At 38.6% G+C, this 22,203-nt stretch overlaps 1 long non-coding RNA gene across 1 annotated transcript in view; it reads right to left on the bottom strand.

The window, feature by feature from the left end:
* LOC141423925 (uncharacterized) overlaps window positions 1-22,203 on the bottom strand; it is a 150,467-nt gene that overhangs the window by 84,348 nt on the left and 43,916 nt on the right. The window contains exon 2 of the long non-coding RNA XR_012448691.1: window positions 4,579-4,690. This is a non-coding gene — a long non-coding RNA (uncharacterized lncRNA). The remainder of the gene's footprint in view (window positions 1-4,578; window positions 4,691-22,203) is intronic.

Raw genomic sequence — 22,203 nt, 5'->3', positions numbered from 1 at the left:
TTACAATTCATACCCTAGTGACTTTTTCTTCCCTGAATGATGGATTATAGTCACTAGTATACATTTTATTTTTGAGCACTTTTATTATTTGACTTTCATTTTTCAGAGCCATCAACAGCACTCACTCTGGCCCTCACCTATGTAACTCTGCTCTCCAGAGTTGTGCAGGGCCACTATGGGCACCACCACCATGGCGCCAGTAGCACGGTTTTAAAAGAGTCAAAAAAAAAAGAAACATAACTCACCTAATAGCAGTTAACATAAAAGACGATGCAAACTTTTAGGTAAAATGTTTATTCAGTTTTTCAACAATGAAAGAAATCTACAAGTATCAGTATAATGTTACAAACATTGTATTAGTGAGTGAAGACGTTACAAAAAGAGGTAAGACCTAGTCCTGAACCTCAAAAAAAGTTACCTCTTCACAGGGAGTCAGGGCACTTTCAGGAAAAGACAAGCTTCACTGAAGGATAACATTTAACCAGGCAAAGAAAATGGAATTCATGATAGCATCCTGTGATCAGAGTGAGCTGACGTGACTGATCAAAGAAACCAGTAAAAGAAGTAAATCTTGAACTAGACCCCAGTAGATGTGTGCAAATCAGAAAAGAAGAAAAGAAATGTGGAGCCTCTCTTCCCATCTCAATGATGAGCTGCAGTGTTTGCTGACAGGACTATAAAGGAAGACTATTTGTCATTGTGTGGGACTAAACCATTTCCAAGGCCACCGAGAACAAACGGGAAATGATGTTATGCTCACATTTCACAGGAATGATCAGTAGTTACAATTTCACACCTCAGAAAGAGCACACTTTCATCTCCCCCATCAAAAGCATCTAACCCACGCTTATGTAAGTGGGGGTATAAAAAGAACATCATGCAGATATGGTCCTTGCCCTCGAGGGGATTACAGTCTAAAGCTAGCAAACCCAACTCTGACAAGCATGTAGCATAATTAACACAGCTAAGGATGAAGAATGCATTTTCTGCAAGCCTTACTTTCATCAGACAGAACAATTTGTAGTCATCACTGATCTGAGCTGAATTCAAATTGGTGACCGAAAGGCTCCACTGTCTGGGTGTTATTTTCAATCACCTTGGCTATCCAATCTCCAGAAGTTTCATTTTTCATTCTTACTGTGCAGTCATCATCAACTACCAAAGGGAAAGACTGCAATCCAGACACACTAAAAATAGCATTCTTGCCTTCTGAAAGCCAGACTCAGATTTATGACAGTTTTAAAATTTGGTTCTTCATCTTAAAAGTTCAACATTCTATAAGAACTGTGCGAAGTAATACCTACCTGGTCTTTAGAGCATGAAACACCATAACTTGATGCAGTGAGAGATCAGGCCTTTATGTAATCCATTTACATCAGGGAGAGATAGCATTTTCTTTTGCTTGACAGGTTGACATGCCTTCATGTGTTTTCCACTTAATCAGCAGAATCATTAAGGCACTGAGGGTTTTGATGGTCTCAGTAAAAAGCATCTATTTCCGTAGAACCTATCACTATAAATAATTTAACAAACATACCTCCCAAAAGACTATAAAAAGAGGAAGACTTATTCTCTCATACTTAAATCATAGACCACTCTGAAGTTGAGCCAAAGGGAACATAAATGAGGGAAGAATGATGTCCAATAATAGATACAAAAGTTAAATGAAAAACAAGTTACAGAGAGGTATAATCCAATTGTCTTAAATATATATGTGTGTATGCTCATATTCATACTGTCATTAAAAAGTTCTGGGAAAATTATATCAGTATAAACTGTCAACATTATTAATCAGAAGGGTGACTTATAGTAGGAAGAATTTTCATGTTCTCTGACTTTTTACAATAATCTTGTCTTAGAAAAAATAAAGATATTCCCATTTAGGGAATACATGCATACATATGGATTGTACACAGATATAAATTAATACCAGTGCAAATCAACCCGGATTTCACATCTCCTTCTGACTACGAAGGTATCAGAAAGGAGTAGTAGCACTACCCTGGGAACCTATTCTGGAAAACTCATTCTGTAGGGTAGGCAACTTAACTAAAAGGAGGGCTAAGAGAGATCTAGTCTGGTTTTAGAATGTGTCCCCAGATAGGTGACAAGCAATTCACATAACAGTATCCAAGGAAGAGGTGATACCTGCAGAATCTTATTTGTTGATTGGAAATTGGTAGCAGCAGTCTTGGGCAATAGGGTATCCTGGTTTCTAGATGTGCTGCACCTGGTTTCTAGGTGTCTTGCTTTGGGAGTGAGCTGACAAGGTGCTGTCTGATTGAATTAGGAGCCAAGGAAAGAAGACAGACAAGGTTTGAAAGTCTAGCCCTGGATAAAAAATGATCTCAGTGTAGGGCTCTGGTTTCAACAGAGAATTAGGATAACAACAAGGAACCGTAACAGCATTCTCTCCAGGCCTGGAACAGGTGATGGGGGTAAGCAGGCTGCAATTAAGAGGCATGCCTCAGGGGACCAGGAACTAAAGAAAAGGTTAGATCAAAAAGAATTAACCTAGAAGGTAACACACACGCACAGGAAATTAATGTGCGTCAACTCCTGTATAGCTATCCTTATCTCAACTAGCAAAAACCCTTGTTCCTTCCTATTATTGCTTATACTCTCTCTTCAACAAAATTAGACATAAGGGCAAAATAGTTTCTGCCTGGTATTGAGGGAGTTGTGGGGGAGAGGGAGGGGGTGGAGTGGGTGGTAAAGGAGGGGGTGGGGGCAGGGGGGAGAAATGACCCATGCCTTGTATGCACATATGAATAATAAAACAATAAAAAAAAAGAGGCATGCCTCATGCCAAGGTCCACAGGCTCATTCTAATTCCACATGTCAGTATTGCTGGAGAGAAGGTGCCTTGGTAGCCCCAAGATTAGAACTCTGGTTCAAGGACTGGGTTACAGACCGAAGGTCTTACTATAAATTAGTGCAACACTGGGCAAGAAAAATCAACAGCAACAGATGAGGCCTTTTCCACCAAAATTAAGACAATTTTTCCTCTAATTGTCAACAGTTCAAATATGAATAAGACGAGTCTAACTCTAAGAGTGGCTTTTCTGAAAATTTACAAAATATCCGATTGCCTAGTCCAGGATTGCCTATTCAGCAGCTAAGTTCCTGAATTTACTTTTAGAAAGACAAAGAGATGTTTTGCTTCACAGAGTCTTAGTAGATTGTATTGACATCATAATGCTTATCTAGAAATAAAGGCAACTAACAATGTGTCCTTTCCTGTCAACTTCGTAAAATGACATTCAGAATAAGGATTCTAAGTAACGGAATGGGAAAAAAATCCTACGCTTAGAAGCTAGGATCTTTCCCTTTCATTTGCACTTACTTGTTCAGAAAGGCCAGTCCCTTCTTACATTCCTCCCCCAAAAGCTCTCAGCATCTTGAGGCATTAAGCTGAGTGAGTGGTTTGAGCACATGATAAAAGCGCGAGCACACAAGGGAGGGGTGAGGATAGATAAGACACCTAAAAAATTAGCTAGCATTTGTTTCCCTTAACGCAGAGAAACTAAAGCAGATACCTTAAAGCAACTGAGGCCAATAGGAAAAGGGGAACAAGTACTAGAGAAAAGGTTAGATCAAAAAGAATTAACCTAGAAGGTAACACCCACGCACAGGAAATCAATGTGAGTCAATGCCCTGTATAGCTATCCTTATCTCAACCAGCAAAACCCCTTGTTCCTTCCTATTATTGCTTATACTCTCTCTACAACAAAATTAGAGATAAGGGCAAAATAGTTTCTGCTGGGTATTGAGGGGGTGGGGGGAGAGGAAGGGGGCGGAGTGGGTGGTAAGGGAGGGGGTGGGGGCAGGGGGGAGAAATGACCCAAGCATTGTATGCACATATGAATAATAAAAGAAAAAAAAAGCTGAGTGAGTGGTTTGGCATTTTTGTCTCCACTTTTTCCAGACTCAAGATCAAATTCATTTCAAATCTGAATCAACAGACCAAAATACAGCTCCCATATATAAACAAGAGGAAAAGGCAAGGTAGAATATTCTAAGACCACAGCACTCGGGGAATCACTATGAGACTGTATTCTTGGATAGGGAAATGCTGGATTGGAGAGGGGGCTATAGCAGTGCTACAGGGCACTTACTCCTAGAGCACCTCTTTGGACCACTGATGCCAAAGAAAGTGCAATCTTGCCCCAAAGTCCAGTTGAAATGATCATCCACCCAGCCTGTCTTATCCAAAGGCTCTTAAATAGTCAAAATATTAAATTTGCTTCAGGGTGCCCTGACTTTCAAACCATACTTCTTTGGCAGATTGGTATTCCACTGCTAAAAATAGAAAAATGTCATTTCTCCCTTTTCAGTTCACAAGGGAAAACATCTTAATGGGCAAATAGAATTTCCTCAGCTTCAAGATTTTTCTTTCCTAAATTTTTCTTAAATTTTTGGTAGCTGCTCTCAGTGGAGACAGACTCATGGTAGACTGATCTAGGAGAGTAGAAACACAGAGGAGACGTGGTCCCTGCCAGAAACATCACCCCAAGTAGGGAGAGGATGAGTGGGTGAAGGAATTGGAGTGAGGAAAAGGAAGAAGAAATGTCCTACTTGTCCTTCTCACTCTGCCTGCAGTCTTTTGCCTTGGCTTCCCATTGTCCAAACTCAACAGGAACCAGCTGCCTCAGGAACCAGCGAAGCCACAGCCTTCAGGATCAGCCTCCTGAATAACAAAATAGAGCAGGGAAAAGCAATAATGAATCAGAACACAAAGAGCCAAGGCCCATAGCTACAGCATCTGATACAGTGAGAATTCACATATTAGTTATGATCTGTTACAACATTGCTATGTCTGGATAGGTCCACCGTGCTCCCATTGTACCTGGCTCAATGTGAGCATGATTGTGGGGTATGTCACAGTGGTCTCAAACTGTATCCCAGAGATACAGAGGTTCCATGGAGCTCTCTTTTCAGTGGCTCCATGCAGGCAGAGTGAACTAAACACATCAGGCTCCAATCTCCATTTCTACTTCACTCAGAGTGGCATTGCTTTTTATCTGTTTCATGTCACTAGGTGTATATAAGATTTCACTTGAAAAAAGGGCTTCTAGCTTAAACAGAAATTCACTGGCATGTCAGATTGTTGCTAAGAATTGTCTCGATGACTGCACTACAGGTTTTCCTTTAGTTTTTTTAGAATACATTATTTTCCTGTGATTTATACTCTGCTATATTTATAGAATAAATATAAATACAGATCACTCCAGCTTACAGTATGCACACATATATATTTATGAGCAAACTATTTGGAGTTTCAAATGCTTTTTCCCAAAATAATGTCAAGGTAGTTAGAATCTTAGAGCAGCATACTCATTCCTTGCATCTGAAACACAGGAAAGTCATCTGCTCTCTCCGAAGAAGGATTGAGACTCCCCTTTCTCACACTCTCATTGCCTTTCAGAGAGTGTTCTTGCCAGGTCAAAGATACTGCTAGTGGTTACTGTGGAACAGGAGATCAGCCTTTCCAGTGTATGCTGAGGGACAGGACTGGGACCCATGAGGATAAATGAGGGAAGATTGAAGTAAGAGTTCCAAGAAAGGATAACTGTGAGGGCCATTTGCCCTTGGTTGGCTGGTTGGTTGGTTGGTTGGTTGGGTTTTTTTATTTTTTGTTTTTGTTTGTTTATTTGTTTGTGTGTTTCTCTGGTGCTTAGGTCAAACCCAGGACCTTACTTATACTAGGCAAGTGCTCTACCATTGAGCTACACACCCAACCCTGGTTGGATCTTTTTTAAAGATATTTTTCTTTTCTTTTTATTTTTCCAGCTTTTTTGAGATATGACTGATAAAAAATTATATATAACTATGGTGTATAATATGATATTTTAATATAAGTATGCCTTGTGTACTTGTTTCCCAATAACATATCCAAGTTGCCCTGGTGTGTGTGTGCATGTGTATTGAAAACACTTAAGATCTACTCTTTTAGCAAATTTCAATAATACATTAACTATAGTTGCCATGATGTACATTAGATCTCTAGAACTTAGTCATTGTATACTTGTAAGTTTCCACCCTTTGACCAGAATCTCCCCATTTCCTGACACTCTCACCCCTGGAAACTGCTATTCTAATCTCTGTTACTCTGAATTTGACTTTTTTAGATTCCACATATAAATGATACCATGCAATATTCATCTTCTTGCATTTGGTTTATTTCACTTAATGAAAATAAGCTCTAAGTTTATTTTCATTGTCCCAAGTAGCAGGATTTCCTTCTTTTTTAAATGCTAGATAGTAATCCAGTGTGTTTGTGTTTGTGTGTGTGTGTGTAAAATTTCTTTATCCATTCATCTATTGATGGACATATTGTTTCAATACCTTGGGCACTGCAAATAATAGTGTCATGAACATGGAAGTATAGCTTTGAAATACTGATTTAATTTCCTTCATATATATATATATCATATATATATAGATATATATATATATATACTTAGAAGTGAGACTGGTGGATATATAGTAGCTCTATTTTTAATTGTTTTTGAAGAACCTCCATACTGTTTTCCACTGTGGCTGTACCAATTAACATTCATATCAACAGTATATAATGGCTGCCAACATTTGTTATCTTTTGTCTCTTTGATAATAGCCATACTAACAGGTATGATGTGATAGCTCATTGTGGTTTTAATTTGCATTTATCTGATAATTAGTGCTATTGAGCAGGTACCTTTTCATAAGCCTGTTTGCCATTTGTATGTCTTCTCTCAAAAAATGTCTATTGAGATCTTTACTCATTCCTAATTCACCATTTGGGGTTTTTTGCTACTGAGTTGCATGAAGTCCTTATATTTTGCATATTAATCCTTTTCCAGAGATATGGTGGTGCTATGGTTAATTTTAGACATCAACTTGACTGGATTAAAGGGTATTGGAAGTTAGGGCTTCAACATAAGAATTCAGATGGAATACAATTAAGTCCATACTAGCGTATAATGAAAAGGAAATGGGTGTTTATGCCCTCCAATATAGTAAGTCACAGTATCTTTTGAGCCACACACAAACTTAACATTTGCCACTAAAATCCATCCAGCCTTTTCCCCAGGCTCCTAGCTCTCTGGACTCAAAGATTCTAAGAGAAAGTCTTCATGAGAGAGAGGGAGTAAAGATACAATAATCTCCTGGGCCCATTCTGTGCTTTTAATGATACTTGAATCTTTACTTTCTCTTCTTTCCTGTCTTCATTTGAGGCCCTCATCTGTGTTTCTGGCACTTGTTAAACTCAGACCCCCTTAAAGCCAGATAAAGTATACATGAAGCAGACATGTCACCTTTCTCTTTGCTTGTTGGTGACTCAAGAAGCAATCATATTGAACTTGGACTGACTGATAAAGGAATGATCTTAGACTGTTTTGTTGGTTTTGTTCATTCATTCGTTTTAGATTTCTTCCCCTCTGGAACATAACTTTTTATTAGCATATATTAATTGCACAAAGCTGACTTTGATTCTTTTGGGGTATATACCCAGAAGTGGTGGGATCATATAGTATTTCTATCTTTAATTTTTTAAGGAACCTCTGTAGTGATTTCTATAGTGACTAGACTAACTTATATTCCCACCAATACTGTGTAAAGGTTCCTTTTGCCCCACATTCTTGGGTCTTGGGCCACCTTGAATTGGATGGAGTTACCAGATTCAGATCATAATTCAAGAGGATACTTTTAATTTCCCCTCCCAGGTTATACTCCAGGCCAAGTCCAGAGGCTAAAGTCCATACCCTCAATACTGTACTGTAATGCCAAGAAGAGCCCGGAACTTGTTAATAAATTGGGAGTCTGCATAGCCCATAGTCCAGAATGTTACCTTTGTGTGAAAGGATGTTAAAATAGAGCTCTCCTTACCTCCATTTCTATTGAGGCATAAATATGACAAATATGAAGGTATCAAATAGGTCAATTTCCCTCATTCCCAAGTACCAGATGAAGGAGAAGCTTATTAAATCTATAATGATTAATTTTTTTATGTCTACTTAGATAGGCAGTGGTACCCAGATATTTGGTCAAACATTATTCTAGGTGTTTCTGTGAAAATATTTTTATATGAGATTAACATTTAAATCAGTAGATTTTGAGTAATGCAAATTAATCACCATATAGGTAGGCCTCATCCAATCAGTTCAAGGCCTTAGTAGAAAAAGACTGACCTCCCCAGAATGTCAACTCTTACCTGGATTTCCACCTAGCCTGCCAGCCTGGTGTACAAGATTTTGAAAACTCACCAAGTATTCATAATTTCATGAGCCAATTCCTTAAAATAACTCTCTCTCTCTCTCTTTCTCTCTCTCTCTCTCTTTCTCTCTCTCTCTCTCTTTCTGTGTGTGTGTGTGTTATATGTTCTGTTTTTCTGGAAACCTCTGCTATATAAGATTCATCAGTGAATCAATGAAACAACAGATATAAAAGGATAGCAGAAAAGGGCATTTAAGAGAGTATAGTCAAAAGACTTCTTTGCCCTATGTCCCAGCTCCTCTTTCAGGGAAAGAGTTTGAGGTACTGTCTTCTACCCAAGTCAAGTGAAGAGGCTTTAAGGGCCCTCTCAAAAAGCTCTAAAATGCATTCTCTGCCTTGGCCTGGTGCCTAGCTTTGATAAAGCTGATTTGGATGATAGGGTGGAGTCCAGCATTTGAGTCCTTCACTCAGGGAAATTTAAAGGATTGAGAGTTAACTGACCAACTGATATCTCAAAAAGGCTTTTGACAATGAATGGGATGAGCTTGATCTTCCAGAGTTTGCTAGGCTTGGGAAGAGTGATGGTTTTCAATGGACCAAATGTAGGCAGGTGGAGAAGAGTCAGTTTGGTATCCAATAGGGCCACCTGGAAGGTAAAAAGACACCAAGAAGGGACTAGAGACTTAGTATCTCATGTCCAGAAATGAAGGGAAAAGGTCATAGGAAATCACCTAAAGGAAAGATGCTTCTTCCTGGGTAAAGAAAGCTAGAGGAGAGAGAACCTCAGCAGGGTACCTCTGAGAAGCCCAAAGGAGAGATTGGCCATGATCATCTATCTGTCACCTTCAAGTACCCCTGGGGCCTACAGAGCCAGGAGCCTCCCAACCAAAGAAGAACCTTGCTATCTTCCTTCCTTGGGCAAGAAGTGGTGACTGGGACTAGGAAGAGCTAAGGGACCACAATCCTTGCCCACTGAGGACTTCCAGGAAGAAACAGGCCTATTAGGGATAGAGAGGGAATAAAAACATCAGGAAAGTCTAAAGTTTTGATAACACTAATCTGGACATTCCCACTGTAAAGCAAACCTCTACTGTGACTTAAAGTAACTCTATGATTATCTATTACTTAAAGTGAGTGGGAGAACTGCAAGTATTTCCAAGATTAAGGGAAGATTATTCCATGCTGAACAAAGTTTAAGGAAGCAATAGGAGGGAGAAAGTAAGTTGTATTAGGGTAACAATCCACACATCTTGCTCTTGCAGCCTGCCAGCCACATTTGCTTGCCCAGCTGGTGTAACTCTTGTAACAACCAGTCTCAGATCTCATCCTGTGCAAATGACAAGTAATTGAGATGACTGCTTTTACTTTTGGTTAATCCCCAAAGAGGAAAATGCTTTGGAGATTAGGAACTTGGTCAGATACTAAGAACAGAACCTAGACCTGTAGCAGATGGAAGAGCCTCCAGGCTTCACAACTTTATATTCCTTTCATACTTGGCTAATTTAGGCCAGTAAAAAGTCACATTAAAGTCATAAATGAGGCACAAAATTTTTTATATGGAGGAAAAAGTTAAATTCACCCAGTTTCAAAAAGACACTAGATCCTTTTTACCCTTTTCCTCAGTATTTCACCACAAAAGCTGTGACAGTAAGAATCATAGGGTTTAATACTCCCAAAGAAAAGAAACAGAGGCTGAGGATCATGCTGAGAAACTCAGACCTGAGGTAATGAATGGTTCAGGTAGGTTGGGCAGCATAAGAGAGAAAACAGAAGGAAGATGACAGCTATCCCAGTTGCAATTTATCAAGGATGGGAAAAGGAAGGAGAAATAAGAGAAATCTCAAGAAAGGAACATGCTATAAAAGCATTCCACAGGCACCTGTCACCTTACTTTGAGCAGCCAGGCAGCCTTTACTGAACGAAAACTCTTATGTATAGGAAAGACATATATAAGCTGCAATGTCTTGAAGCTGCTTGTAGCCTATTGTTGTTACTGTCTGTATTAGTTACTTTTCTCAACACTGTCACCAAATACCTGGCTGAAACAACTTAACTGATGAAAGATTTATTTTGGCTCATAGTTTCAGAGATTTCAGTCTATAGTCTTTGGCTTCACTGATTCTGGGCCTGTGGCAAGGCAGATTATCATGGTGATAGAAGTATGTAGAGGAGGTTGTTCATTCCATAACAAAGAGAAAGTAGAAGACAGGAGACAAGGTATAATCTTCAAAATCATGCCTACTTCCTCCAGTAAAGTGACCTGATTTTTCCAGTGAAGCCCCACCTCCTAAAGTTTCTACCGCGTCCCAAAATAACATCACTAGCAGGGACTATGAATTCAACATATATGAGCCTATGGGGCATAGCCCATATGCAAACCATAACATCTTGCCCAGGCTTCCAAAGGCTCCTGGTCATCTGATAATGCAGAATGCACTTAAGTCCATCCACAAGAGTCCCCAAGTATTCTCTGAGACACAAGGCAAACCTTAGCTGTGACTGCTTGTAAAACAATTTTTTTAAGTTATATATCTTCAAGAGTCCCATTCTAACAAGGAAGAACAGGAGAATAGCAAGGAAGGTTTGGTCCAGAGCAAGACCAAAACTCAGGAGGACAAACATTAAGACCTGTAGCTCTTTACCCAGCAACCAGAGAACATGGTGTCATTATGTGAGCTCTAACAGGTTTGGGCAGCCCCAGCCTTGTGGCCTTACTATTTGCAGCCCACCTGGCTTCTATCTGGGACCACCTCTACTTATTGTCTATGGCTTTCCTTGACAGATGTCCCACCTTCCTGGTGTCTCCAACATCCTGGAGTCTCCAATGCAGCTTAGGCTTTACCCTCACAGGTTCACATATTGCCCTTTGAGGAGCTACCTGTAGGGATTCTGACCCTGCTATTGGCTTCCTACATCTTCCTTTGAAATTTAGGTGGAAAGCCTCAATGATCACTTCCCCTCCACACACACATTCACATTCTGTATGCCTGCAAAACTAGCATCACATGGATGATACCAAGACCTGCCACCAGGTTTAGCCATAGCCCACCCCCCTTATACCACACATACAGTGGCATCTGAGTGCCTGTGTCACTGAACCCGGGAAAATACTTCCTTAGGTGGCCCTGAATGTGTAGAGTGTCCTGGAGCTCTTTTGTCCTAGCAAATGGAATGGATTGGCTCAAGTGGTAGAGTGATAGCCTAGCAAGTAGAAGGCTCTGAGTTCAATCCCCAGGACTGATGCGTGAGGGGTGGGGGGGGAACCTTTCCACTCTGCTTTGTGTTCCCAATACTCACTGCAAACCTAGTTAAAAACAGCCAGCAATAACCATGCCCAAACAAGCTTTGCTTAAAGTATCCTAGGCTTTTCTGTAAACTGATTCTCCAAACTCTTCCAAAGTCCTCCCACAAACAAGTTCCAAAACCACATGGTCAAGTTTCCACTTCTCTGGAACTAATATTCTCCATTAACCAGACTTTGCATCACTGTGACCAAAAACCTGACATAAATAACTTAAAGGAGAAATGATTTACTTTGGTTCGTGATTTCAGAGAGATCAGACCTGGTTGCTTGGCCCCATGAGCCTGGCAGAACATCATGGTAGAGGGAGAACGTGGCAGGGCAGCTTCTTCACTTCACGGTGAAGACCCTGCCTCTTACAGTTTCCAATACCTTCTAAAATAGTGCCACCATCTGGGGACCAAGCATTCAACACATTTTCCTGTGGGGGACATTTCATATTCACACCATAATGCCATCCCCGACTTTTATTACCTGTACTCAAGATAGAGTAAAATAGCAATGCCCTGTCCTAAATCACTTTACTGAAACTGACGATAAGCTAAGCTTCATTTCAGTAGCAAAAAAACCAAACTTTTTATATAGTCAAGTTATCATACTGCATTCTGATCAGGATAGTTTTAAATTTATACAAGCACACTTCTTGCTGAAGGTGTTATTTAATAAGCCTAAAGTAAAATTGAAAGTGAAAGCATAGCGAGTTTTTTGAAGTATTTATCTTATGTTACTGACTGAAGAGATAAATTTAGCACTTGTTTCTCAGGTAACTAAACTTTGCTGTCTGGCTTAGTTTTTTATGTATTTAATTTGCCTTTAAACCTGGACTCTGTGCAAAGTTTCATAACTGCTTTAAAATATGAGCTTTATTAGAGATATAAAAAGTGAGAATGCAATAATATTTTCTTCTTATTAACTCATCAGACAGTGCTAAGAGATTTAGAATACTTAAATAACCAAATTAAGAGTCAAAACCAAGTAACTGTCTTTTCATGACTGAAAATAATTGAGGTTCTACACAAAAGATATGAATGTATAATCTAGGTGATTAAATAACTGCAATACAATGTAGAATATATAAAAATCGTAGGCATGATCAAAATGCTTGAGGTCAAAGAAGCCTCAGAAATTTGACCTAACAAAATAATACTGGCATCCTCAAGCTTAAGTCTGTCTGATTTTCATCCTTAAATACAACAGGGGCAAGCCAGGCTCCAGTGGCTCACACCTATAAATCCTAGCTACTTGGAGGCTGAGATCAGGAGGATCACAGTTTGAGGCCAGCCAGACACGTTCACAAGACCCCATCTCAACCAACAGCTTGGCCCAGTAGCACAAACCTATCATCCCAAGCTATCTGGGAGGATGAGATGGTGAGGATCGCAGTTCCCGGACAGCCAAGGCCTAGAGAAAAGCTTGGTGTGGTCATTTGCCTGTCATCCCAGCAATAGCAAGCAGCATAAAAATAGGAGGATCAGGGTCCAGACCAGCCTGGGTAAAAAATGAGACCCTATCTCCAAAATAACCAGAGTGAAAAGGGCTTGAGGCATGGTTCAAGTGGTAGAGCTAAGTCTAGCAAACCCAAAGCCTTCCGTTCAAACCCTAGTACCACCGCAAAAAAAAAAAAAAACGGGAAGCTCATCAGGAAAACACTGAAATAATATAAGATTAAATGAGAGAAAGGCACTTGGTACCTGTTTTGTGCTCTATAAATGCTAGTCTTCTACTTCTGTACTTTACAAAGGACCACATTCTGGAAAATATAGTTAGCTCAACATACTTAACAAAAGAGGAGCTGATGAGGTCATTTAGTGTCACTCAACCTAGAGCTCATGCCACAACCATGTGCCTCTCCCCTGTGCTGCAGCTGCCTGCATCTCCCTATTCAATTCCTCCAACTGCTGAGTGCCAGCAGCTACCACACAGAGAAGCCAGTGAGAACCACGCCTCCTCAAAGATGCCTTTCTCAAAGAAAAAAGATGCGGGTCTCTACGTACTCCTTACAGACAATTTGCAGACAAGAACACCGAAATAGCTAAGAGCATGTGACAAAAATGTAAAATTTCATTATTAAAAATACAAATTACAGGAAGATACTTCTCTTCCTTTTTGAAGGAAGTGAATATTTTTAAACTATCAAATGCTGACAACGATGAAATAAAATGCTCTCATCAATTACTTGGGGAAATAAGAAGAAGCAAATATAACTGTGTTTGTCTGAGTCTTTAGAGAAGCAGGCACCACAACTGGATTAAACATACAAAATAGAAGGGAAAATGTCTGTGTGAGAGAAAATGAAAAGGGAATCAAGGAAGGCTGAGAGTGCTGTCAAGCTAAAATACAGTCTGACCTCTAGCATGGGAGGTGGGGGGGAGTGGAAAAGGGGGGATAAAGTGTGAGTGTCCTGGTTAGCCTGGCAGACAAAGGAAGGCTCAGCATGGTACAGAGACATCCTCCAGCCAACGGCAGCCATCAGAGGAGTCCTATGCCTCCAGAACTGCCCTGCCTTACTATCCCTGTTGTACTAGGGCATTGGCTGGGCAGTGTGGCCAGAGTTAACCCTCGGCCACCTACACACTCTGTGTTTGGAGGATGGTGAAGCACATTCTGTGGCCACCACCATCACTTTTTGATAAACAAACTTGACATGTGTATTAAAAGGTTTAAAAAACAAGTTTACTCTTTTTAATTTAATAAGACTACCTCTTGAAATATATCCTAAGGAAATATCCTAAAATGGGGAACATAACTTGAGTTGTAAAGCTGTTCTTTAAAAATTTTTATAATAGTAAAAAATTTAAAGTTCAGCATCTCTTTCAATTAATCGTGTTGGTTTTAACCTCATCCATCTCACATATTTCCTTCAACTGCCTAACTCATAAGCCCTGTTTGAGTTTTGACCAAAATGATCAAAGTGATATTTTGAAAAACATATTGGTTAGCAGACCTTAGTCCTGCTGAGATTCACCGTGACTAGTATTCAAAGGAACGTTCAACATCTTAATTTGGGCATGGTTCCCAAGGTTGTATGTACATGTAAAATTTGTGCATGTAAAAATGTGCATTTAGAATTAGAGCACTTCATATACTTTACTGGGTGAATTTTAATATGAATAAAGGAGAAGAAATCAAAGACAGGGCTGCTCAACGTGAGAGGTTCTGCAACTCTAGGTGTCACAGTTCTCCTTCATGACTTAACTCTCAAACTCACAGTGACTACTATCCATTGACTCCAGGGTACAGAGACAAAGTAGCCAGGTAGACTCTCCTTGTGAAGGGCCAGAGGAACAAGATTGCTCTCTGCTTATGCCACTACCCAACCCACCTTTCTCTTCCCTTCATCCTTGTCCTCCCCTGCCCCACTTATCATGACTATTTTCTTCCTTCAACTTTATCCTCACCTCCCATCCTTCCCTTAGACCTGTCACTGTCACTGGGGCTGCCCATTCCAAATCGAATAAACAGATACCTACCACTACTATCTTCACCAGTCTTTCTTGGAACCTGTTAGTATCTAACTGTCCCCTGCTTTATCAGTTAAAAAAAGTTTTTTAACTATGATCCAGAAAATAGTTAGGTGACATTATTGGATTTTTTCCCACCAATAAACATATTATAAATGAAATCTTTCTTACTGTTTAAATTTATACTGCAATCTGTCACTTATTTGGTGCATCACATCTGCCCCTGGGATATGAAAAAATTGATTTGAATTCAAATGAACAAAATTTCATTCAGCCATGATATGTATATTCTGTGTCACCCATCAGGACAAAATACAATTCTGAATACAGATATCCAGCATTTGTAATTTTGGAATAAATGGCAACTTCGAACAACCAGTTCATGAATCAGGGTTCACATTCATTTGAGAGTGTGGTGGTAGGTTGCTAGCCCTGTTCTTAGCCCATGCGTCCAAGAAATAGCTATGGCTAACAAATATTAAGCTATTACTCGATGTCTGTTCATTCTTTCTTCCATACTCACAGAACCTTTATTTTATACTGAGTGGCAGTATGCCTAATCACAAGCAACCCGTCAGTCTTGGTACATGTATTCATGATTCTTTTTCCACTTTGCCAAACAATAAATATCCCAATCTCCCTTTGCAGCTAAGAATAACTGTGGGACCCAATTACGGAGGTATTTAAGAGGCTTACTTTCCTAAGAGAGATAGATGCAGCTGGCAGCACCACCCTTCCTCTTTTTTCCTTAATGCATGTATAGTGTACAGAGTTGTAGCAGCAACTCTAGATCATGAAGCAACAAACAAGAGGATGAAATGCCACCACATGGATGATGACAGAAGGTGGAGTCACTTCCTGAGATCAAAACCCCAAGATAAAATTGGGAATCTCAGAAAGGGCAGAACAGGTTCTGCCTGGAAGCAAGGGGTGTGAGAAGGAGAGGGAGGGGGTGGGGGCAGGGAGGAGAAATGACCCAAACAATGTATGCACATATGAATATATGAATAAAGAAAAAAAATGGGAGTCTCAGGAGTACTGAGGTCCTGGCAGTGTTAATTAGGCAGTAAAATAGAGAACCAATGAAAAAACAAGTACTAGGAATACTGAAGTGTATTGGGAGGCCTGGTAGGCTAGTATTAATTTGGAACAGAACCACGCTCTCAGTCAAATTTAGTAACAGTGTAAATTGCTGTAACTTTTTTTTGGAGAATAATTTGCAATATCTATCAGCATTTAAAATGAGCAGATTCTTTAAACTAGCAATTGCACTGCTGTGTAATAATCCCACAGAAAAACACAGGTGCAAAAAGATATATGTAAAAGGTTATTTATTGCAGCATTGCCTAAAGAGGCAAAAAATTAGAAGCAACCTAAATATAAAATTGGGAATAATAAATTAAAATGCATATACTCATACAATGTAATACTATGCAGCTATTCAAGAAAGAATAAAGCAGTATATTTGTAATGACATGGAAAGGTGTCCAGGAGATAGTCTTTTGGGAAAAAGAGAGCAATACATTATAGTTTGATCACGTCTTTATAAAAGGAAAAGAAATTGAAAATATAAGTTTAAAATGCTACCTGTAAATGTTAAATATATGTAGAAAGAAGTCTGAAGGAGAAGAGTCAAACAGATAAGATGGACACAGTTAGTATGTTTTCTAACAACTATTATTGTATAGCAATATTAACTAAAGGCAGACAGTAGGAATGTCTCAAGGCTGAGGTTCAGCAGGAGAGACTAGGGGATAGAAAACTGAAGCTTGATAGCTTAAATATTGTAAATAGTGCTGCCATAAACATATATCTCTACTATATGTTGACTTACATTCCTTAGGATATATGCTCAAGACTGGTATAGCAGAATTATATGGTAGTTCTATTTACAACCAATAATTAGCTAAGGAAAATGTTATACATATCTTTTGCAAGAAAATTGATGGAAATGAGATCATAATGTTTAGCGAGATAAGTCAAGCTCAGAAAGACAAATACCAAGTTTTTGCTCATATGTGAAACTTAGATCAGTAATAAAAATAATAGGGCTGGAGGGATGGCTCAAGTGATAGAGCACCTGCCTAGCAAGTGCAAAGCCCTGAATTCAAACCCCAGTACTGCCAAATAATAATAATAATAATAATAATATAACATGATTATGAAAAGGGGGCTTCTGTGGGGGGACCAGTAGGAATGGGAAAGGGGAAAAGAGAGGGTAATGGGAAGGTGAGTATGATCAAAGTACATTATAAATGTGTGAAAATAGCATAATGAAACCCACTGAAGACTGTTAAAAAGGGGGAGGAGGTACAGGGTTAAGAAAGAATAATATAGAAAGGGTGAATTTGGTCAAAATACAGTATATGCATATATACAAATATCACAATAAAATCCCTTTGCACAATTAATTTATGCTAATAAATTTTTTTAAAAGGAAAGAAAATGTCAGATTTGAAGTAGTTCTAAAGCAGCAAACCTTCTAGATAAGTTTTGGTAAGGAAAGCAAGTGAATGCCAATGCATAATAGAAAAGGAGAAAAGAGAGACATCAAGAAACTCGAAGTCAGTCAGGTGCCAGTGGTTCTTGCCTGTACTCCTAGCTACTTGGAAGGCTGAGAATGGGAGCATTATGGTTCAAGGCCAGCCTGGACAAACAGTTCACGAGACCCCTATATACAAAATAATGGGTTGGGGTTGTGACTCAAGTGGTAGAGAGCCTACTTTGCAAGTGTGAAGGCTTGAGTTCAAAATCCCCAATCCTATCAAAAAAAAAAAGACACTCAAGTCATTATCAAGATAGAGAAAGGGCTCAGGAAATGTCATCTGAATGTATGGAACACAGAGAAGATAAGGAAATTGTGTTGGGGAAGAAAAAAAGAAGCTCTGGGTTTGTTTCCCTGGAGCTGGAACAGATGTGAACATTGAAAAAGTCCAAGGAGGGAATTTCCCTGTTGTTGGCCAGAGGAGCAGTCCTGACATCACAGTCCTCTCTCAAATGTAAACTGCAGAAATACTTCTGAGCTTGAGGCTAGTTCCCTGTTCACCCCACTGGGGTCCATTCCATTTCCATTGGCTTTTCTGTTTCTCTCCCTGGCTACAAGACAGTGTGTCCTTGAAATTTGTTCCTGGGACCTCAGTCCCTAGACAACATATTTCATTTGAAAAGCTTCAAGAGATTTTATTACTAAGAAATTCAGAGTACAACAAATAACAAATGCTACTGATTATTTGTTGTTAGTCCATAAAATGAGCCTATTCCACCTTGAAAGTGGTGTTTTTGCATATTTTGATACTTCTCTTACATCTTGATTGTGAACTCAACCACCAAAGGCCAGTTCACAGTGGCTGCAGAACCCTTGAATGGAGAACTAACCCACAGACACACAGGGCCAGCTATATATCTTCCTTAAATATCTAGAAGTTAAATCAATGATTAAAAATAACCTCTGAATACTGACAGAATATTATCTTTGGCTGCAAAATACCGTGCATTTCCAATTATGAATTTGGGGGATATTTCATTTCTCAGAATTTTTATCAATACTATGTAAAATCAGTTTTTTAATCTTTTTTTTTTTGAAGTTTTAGCAAGGATTTATTTTAATACAAAAGGATAAAGTAGGGAGAAAGGGGGGGGAGGAGAAACACTTCCCATTCCCCACGCAGGAAATAGAAGTTAAGACTCCTCTGTTTTTTTTTTTAATCTTCGTAGGTAACAATCATCCCATTTTTGTTTTGTATTTTATTTCTTTATAAATGAAGTTTTATTTCTTTGTCTATATATACATATATATATATTACTGTCTTTTCTTTTTTCTTTTGAAAATGAATTTTTTTTCATTTGATTTGTAACATTTCATTATAAAGACACAAATCATTTCTTGAGTAGATTAAAATAATTTTCTAAGTTTTAATTTATCTTGCAGGTTTATCTCACATACAAGTTCTAAGATGTTTAATTAAATCCATCTTTTTGTTTATGTTATTTAGATTTGTGTATCATCTTTTGAAGGTTAACATTTCTAAAGAAAAGTATGGGTTTGAATCACAAGTATAAATGAAACAGATTGTATTGTCCCTCAACCTTTCCCAACTCTGTAAATGGCAGGTTCATCAGGTTACTGAGAGCAAAAAGCCTAGAGTCAAACTTGATATGTTTTCCCCACACCTCCAGCCTTTAGATTCACTTTGAAAACAGGTCTACAATCTGACCACTTCTCTCCAATGAGTACTATCTTTCTCAAAAGTTGTCATCCAGCAACCTTTTAACTTATTCCTTCCTCCTTACCCCTGGCAGTCTGTTCCCAACACAGCAACCAGGATCACTTTTAAAATGAAAATCAAATTATCCTACTCTTGTGCTCCAACTTCTGTGAGTTCCCATCTATTTAGAATAAAATCCAAAGTCATTACAGTGAACTACCAGACTGCAGGATCTGACACCAACATCTCCTTTCTTGCCCCCTTAGACCTCATCTCCCACAACTCCCATCTACACCCTGCTCCAGCCATCCAGGCCCCTATCTTAGTAGCCAAACACCAGAAGCACATTCCTTCCTCAGGATCGTTGCAAGCCTGTTCCCACTGCTAGAACTGCTCCTGTCACAGACAACCAAATGTCTCACTCCATCCAGGCTCTCTGCTCAATTGCCACTATTTCAAGTCGTCCCTGATCACTCTATTTCAAATAATACCTCACAGACACTGCCATCACTCTAATCGCCCACATCCCGTGTTATATTTCACTATAGCATTTATTATCACCAGCCCTATACATTTGTCTGTCTGTCCCCTCTGGAATAAAAACTCTTTTTGTTAGCATTACATTAATTGTACAAAGGGATTTCATTATATTTCCATCCATGCATATAGTGTGCTTTGACAAAATTCACCCCCTCTATTACTCTTTCTTACCCTCCCTCACCCTCTTTTTAAAGTATTTTAACAGGTTTTATTATTCTATTTTCATAGATGTATATGAAGTACTTCAATCATATTCTCTCTTCTCTCTCCTCTCCTCTCCCATCCCCTCCCCTCCCTTCCTTTCCCCTTCTCTCTCATACATACACACACCATACCCTCTCCTTTCACTGTCCTCCCTCCTGCTGGTTCCCACTGCAAGCAGTCTACCCATTTTATACTTGTGCAAGTCTTTTTTGCTGTAGTTTATTGGGTTTAGAGTCCACATATAAAAGAGGATTGTAATATTTGTCTTTCTTTTTCTGTCTTATTTTACTTAACATGATTTCCAGTTCCATCCATTTTCCTGCAATGACATAATTTCATTCTTCTTTATGGCTCACTAATGCTCCATTGTGTATTTATAACACATTAGCCATTCATCAGTTGATGGACATATGGCTGATTCCATAATATGGCTATTGCGAGTAGTGCTGCTATAATCATAGTGTGCTAGTATCTCTATCGTATGCTAGCTTATATTCCTTCAGATATAAACCCAGGAGTGGTAGAACAGGATCATCTGGTAGTTCTATTTGTAGTTTTTTGAGGAACCTCCATACTGCTTCTATAGCAGCTGCACTAATTTGCATTCCCACCAACAGTGGGTTCCTTTTCCCTGTACCCTCAACAGCATGTGTTTTTTATTTTCCTGATGATTGCCATTGTGGCTGGTAAGATGGAATCTCAATGTTGTTTTGATTTCCTTTATGGCCAAGGCTATTGATCGTTTCTTCATGTATTCATTGGTCATTTATACTTCTTTTGAGTGCTGTCTGTTTAACTCATTTGCCCACTAATTAATTGGATTGTTTGGTCTTTTGGTGTTTAATTTTTGGAGCTGTTTAACATTCTGGATATTAATCCTTTATATGATGAATAGCTAACAGATTTTCTCCCATTCTGTAGATCATTTCTTGATTCTGGAATTGTTTCCTTTGCTTTTCAGAAGCTTTTTAATTTTGCAATCCTACTTGTCAATTACTGCTCCTATTTCCTGAACAATTGGAGTCTAATTCAGAGAGGCATTACCTATGCCTTTATCTTCAAGTATTTTCCCTGTTTTCCTGTAGTAGTTACAGTTAGATCTTCTAATTGATTTTCATACAAAGTGAAAGGTAATGGTCTAGTTTCAGTCCTTATTTTGTGCCAGTACCATGCTTTGTTTTATTACTATGGCTCTCTAGGATAATCTGAAATCTGGTAATGTGATACCTCCAGCATTACTCTTTTTGCCTAGGATTGTTTTGGCTATTCAGAGTCTCTTGTATTTCCATCTGAATTTTAGGATTGAGTTTTCTTTTTCTGTGAAAAATAACATTGGAATTTTTATGGGAATTGCTTTAAATCTGTATGTTACTTTCAGTAGTATAGGTATTTTCACAATATTAATACTGCCAATCCAGGAACACGAGAGGTCTTTCCATCTTCTACTGTCTTCTTAATTTCTTTCTTCACTGTTGTGTAGTTTGCATTGCAAAGGTCTTTTACCTCCTTAGTTAGGTTTATTCCTTGGTGTTTAATATTGTTTGGCATTATTGTGAATGGGCTTGTTTTCCTGATTTCTTTCTCAGCCTTAGTGGTATATAGAAAAGCTACTGATTTTTGTATGTTGATTTTATATTCTGCTACTTTGCTGAAAGTGTTTATTATGTCTGGTGGACTCCTTATGGTGTTTTGAGTATAGGATCATATCATTTGAAAATATTACTTATTGCTCTGAGTAAGAATTCAAGCACTTTAGTGAATAATAGTGGAGAAAGTGGACACCCTGTCTCATTCTTAACTTTAAGGAAATGGTTTCAATTTTTCCTATTTAATATGATGTTGTCTATGGATTTATCTTATACAGACTTCATGATGTTGAGGTAAATTTCTTCTATTATTAGTTTCTTCAGGATTTTTATCATGAAGAGATGTTGAATTTTGTCAAAGGCTTTTTCTGCATCCATTGAGATGACCATGTGTTTTTTGTTCTTTGTTCTGTTTACTTGCTATATTGTGTTTGTTGATTTGCATTTGTTGAATCACCCTTGCATTCCTGGAAGGAAATCAATTGGATCATATATATGAGCTTTGTAATATGTTTTCAAATTCAGTTTGAATTTGAATTTAGAATTTTGCATCTATGTTCATCTCGAAACTGGTCTATAGTTTTCTTTTTTGTTGTTGTGTTCTTATCCGGTTTTGATATCAAAGTAATACTGGCTTTGTAGAATGAGTTTCTGTTTTATAGAATTGTTTGAAGAGCACTGGTGTTAGTTCTTTAAAGGTCTAGCAG

This window comes from Castor canadensis, chromosome 6, assembly GCF_047511655.1.
Source record: "Castor canadensis chromosome 6, mCasCan1.hap1v2, whole genome shotgun sequence".
Taxonomy (NCBI): Eukaryota; Metazoa; Chordata; class Mammalia; order Rodentia; family Castoridae; genus Castor; species Castor canadensis.
Note: the sequence above shows the minus strand (reverse complement) of the source record. Positions and strands in the feature narration are given on the sequence as shown.